We start from the raw sequence: 4,315 nt of genomic DNA, 5'->3' as shown, positions 1-4,315 counted from the left end.
GAGGAGAGTGAAAAAGTTGGCTTAAAGCTCAACATTCAAAAAACGAAGATCATGGCATCTGGTCCCATCACTTCATGGCAAATAGAAGGGGAAACAATGGAAACAGTGACAGACTTTATTTTCTTGGGCTCCAAAATCACTGCAGATGGTGACTGCAGCCGTGAAATTAAAAGATGCTTACTCCTTGGAAGAAAAGTTATGACCAACCCTGACGGCATGTTAAAAACCAGAGACATTACCTTGTCGACAAAGGTCTGTCTAGTCAAACCTATGGTTTTTCCAGTAGTCGTGTATGGATGTGAGAGTTGGACCATAAAGAAAGCTGAGCACTGAAGAATTTTTGCTTTTGAACTGTGGTGTTGGAGAAGACTCTTGAGAGTCCCTTGAACTGCAAGGGGATCCAACCAGTCCATCCTAAAGGAAATCAGTCCTGAATATTAATTGGAAGGGCTGATGCTGAGGCTGAAACTCCAATACTTTGGCCACCTGATGTGAAGAACTGACTCACTTGAAAAGACCCCGATGCTCGGAAAGATTGAAGGCAGGAGGAGCAGGGGAAGACAGAGGATGAGATGATTGGATGGCATCACCAACTCAATGAACATGAGTTTGAGCAAGCTCCAGGAGTTGGTGATGGACAGGGAAGCCTGGCGTGCTGCAATCCATGGGATTGCAAAGAGTCAGACACGACTGAGCAACAGAACTGAACTGAACTGAAAAATAATAAGGCTTATGGGAAAATAGAACTGAGGCAGACCATTTAAAACCTATGCAACTCTGTAGCCAAAACTTTAACCGATACAGTAATGATGTCTGAAGGCAAAACAACTAGGGGTTGCCTTATGGGATATCAAAAATACACAAGCAAAATAGAATGAAAGTACTGGCTTGTTAACATGGAGACAGTACAACTGGAATTGGAGTTCTGAGTAAAGGAAGAAGAGCAATTAAAGGCTGGGGTGCACCTCTTTGGAGAAGGGATCCTGGATGCAGGCACTTGTTTGAAATAATACAGTACTGAAAGGGCTCCTGCCTCTGCAGCAACAGGTGGAAACCATTGTCCTTTCCCGCTGAAGAGTTTACTTTTCTCCACAACTGTGGCTCCCCTTACTTGAAAAAATTGCATTCCAATCAACACAGCTTCTGCCTTCTACACTGATAAAATTTCTCTACTTACCAGTTGCTTATGTACTAATTGGTTTATAATACACATCGTGGATAGAAGACTGTAGCTCATTTGTTTTTAGGTTTTATCTCACTAAGTATGTGTGTGAATGTATGTTCAGTTGCTCAGTTTTGTCTGACTCTCTACAACCCCATGGACGATAACCCACCAGACTCCTTGTCTATGAAATTTTTGAGTCAAAAATACTGGAGTGGGTTGCCATTTCCTTCTCTGGGGGATCTTCCCAATCCAGGGATTGAACCCTCATCTCCTGCATTGGCAGGCAGATTCTTTACCACTGTGCCACTTGGGAAGTCACAATAAGCATATTGTGATTTAATTCAATTAAATTCAATTCAACAAGAATTTATTGAGTGATTAGTTTGTGCATGTTACTTTAATTAATGTGTTTTAAAAAACCTGGTCAGTTACTATGTCACTGAATCCTAGAGTTTTCACTTTTTGTGGCCACATCACGTGTGAGTGGGAAGAATTATTTTCACATTGGATGCTTTTTTCGTTGTTACTGTTTAGTTGTTAAGTCATGTCTGACTCTTTTGTGACCCCAAGGACTACAGACCACCAGACTCCTGTGTCCATGGGATTTCCCAGGCAAGAATCCTGGAGTAGGTTGCCATTTCATTCTCTAGAGGATCTTCCTGACTGGGGGATGGAACCCATGTCTCCTGTATTGCAGGTGGTGTTTTTACTGCTGAGCCACCAAGGAAGCCCTGGATGCTTTTAAGAAGACCAATTATATTTTTAAAAGAATTACATATAATCAAAACAAACTGAAAATTTATTAGTTTATTTTAAATGTATAAGGAAAGTTTTTTTAAAAATATAATTCTGTGGTATGCTCATGAAAATTGAGTAATAATCCCATCATCTATCTATTTTGTAAAGTAAAAATTTCTGCTTAAAGTGGGAGACACATTTTCAAAACTAACTTCTCTGCTTTTCTCTGGGGTAGCATTTTCTATGGTGTGTTCTGAAAAATAGTCACTCTCAGTGGTTGCTAGTAAGTACTAAACAAAATGAGTTCTGTAGGGGTGGCATACCCTTACTATGTAAGGTCCCCAACTGGGCTTGAGAATTAAATTGATATATGACAGATTAACAGGAAAAGTAATTTTATTTAATAAAAGTTTTACATGACACAGGAGCCCTTGTATGGAAACAAAGACACAAAAGAATAGGCAAAACTTAAATGTTTTTATACTAGGTTGAATAAAGAAAGGCAATTGTGAAAAATAATTAAACTAAATGGGAAGAATATAGAGAGATAATTATTTTAACAAGGTCTATTTGTATAGAATTCTTTCAGCTTCAACTCCTGTCTCTGGTGATAAGGATGTTTCTTTCCTCCTGGCACAGAGGAGCAGCTCTCACATGAAAGTTTCATCTTCTGTTTTCAGCAAGAAAAAAGGGAAGTTAGCTCTTCAAGTGCCTTTATGTCAAAATGATTCTTATGCCCCAGTGGCATATTTTGGGATATTCATGTACTGTCACCCTTTAGCTCCATAATGCAATAAGTCTGGAAACACTGGTTAGAGTGAAACATACATCTTTACTTTTAAACTTCTAAGAGTTGTCTAATATTTTAATGTGCCTTGTGAATCTCTAAGAAGGGGGCATACTGCCTGCCATTTACCAGTCATTTGTCCATCAAACTCTTAATGGAATATCTTGTGAGGCTGATGACTTAACAACAGTTTGAGAAATCCTAATCTATTTTGTGAGACTTGGAAGTAAATAAACAATTCCTGTTTTCCTCATTTCCTTCCTTGACCATAAAGCCTACCATAAACCAGGTGAGATACTGACATCCTTACTTCAACATGTTTGCATTTAAATAGTCATGACACCAACCATGTCTGTGGTTGGGAATTTCATGATGGGAAGCAAGTATTATCAGCCAGTTGCTGTTAAAAATGTAGTGTGGACATGACTAAGGTTGGAGTGTGCTGTACAGAAATTTAGGGAGCAGTGATGCCAGAACATAGATGAAATTTAGCAGTTTTGTATTCAATAGTATAGTGTTTGGGAAGAGCTGACTTGAGTGGGCTTTCCAGGTGGTGCTGGTGGTAAAGAATCTTCCTGCCAATGCAGGAGACACAAGAGACACAGGTTCGATCCCTGGATCAGGTATATCCTCTGGAGTAGGGAATGGCAACTTGCTCCAGTATTCTGCTATTCTGCCTGGAAAATTCCATGAACAGAGGAACCTGGCAGATTACAGTCCATGGAGTCCATGGAGTCACAGAGAGTCAGATACGACTGAGAGACTAACAACTTGAATGTAGTTTTCTACCTTTCCATTTCTGTCAGTGGTAAGTCAGCATTTGTGTTCATGCCAAGACTCCTTTTAACTTAGTTATTTACTAGCTTCAATTTTATGTAAAAATATTTTAACCAGTGGCACATTCAGTGATGAGAAATTTTTTGATAACATGTCATATATTATGCATTTTTCAGTCAGAGTATGTAGGAAACTTTAATCCCTATCTAAGCATGAAATCAGCTATTTCAAAAGATTTAAGAATGAGTTTATTTTAAATTTAAATGAAAACTGTTAATTTTACCTTGTTAGATTTGTTTTAACTATCAGCATCCTCTGGGGAAATACCTAAAACAACTTTAGTAGAGGCCTAAGAGAATACCTTGTGAAGTCAGTAAATTGTATGGCCAAAAGAACACTAGAAAATTCTCAAACTTGCCTACAAAATATATACCCATTAACTCTGTATTCTATGTCTTATATATCCTAAAGATTGAGAGCCACTGAACTGTATTAAAGGGAAAAATATATGGATAGTCTATATGCAAATGTCTGGGAATTAAAACAGTTTGTTTTTAAGATGACTCTTGTGGTCAGAAGATCATTATGTCTACTACTGTGGACATGAATCCTTCAGAAGAAATGGAGTAGCCCTCATAGTCAACAAAAGAGTCTGAAATGCAGTACTTGGGTGCAGTCTCAAAAATGACAGAATGATTTCTGTTTGTTTCCAAGGCAAACCATTCAGCATCATAGTAACCAAGTCTATGCCCTAACCACTGATGTGGAAGAAGCTAAACTTGACTAATTCTAGGATGACCTATAAGACCTTCTAGAACTAACACCAAAAAAGATGCCCTTTTCATCAT

This window comes from Giraffa tippelskirchi, chromosome 3, assembly GCF_054371585.1.
Source record: "Giraffa tippelskirchi isolate mGirTip1 chromosome 3, T2T-mGirTip1v1.2.pri, whole genome shotgun sequence".
Taxonomy (NCBI): Eukaryota; Metazoa; Chordata; class Mammalia; order Artiodactyla; family Giraffidae; genus Giraffa; species Giraffa tippelskirchi.
The sequence above is the reverse complement of the archived record's forward strand: the minus strand, read 5'-3'. Positions refer to the sequence as shown.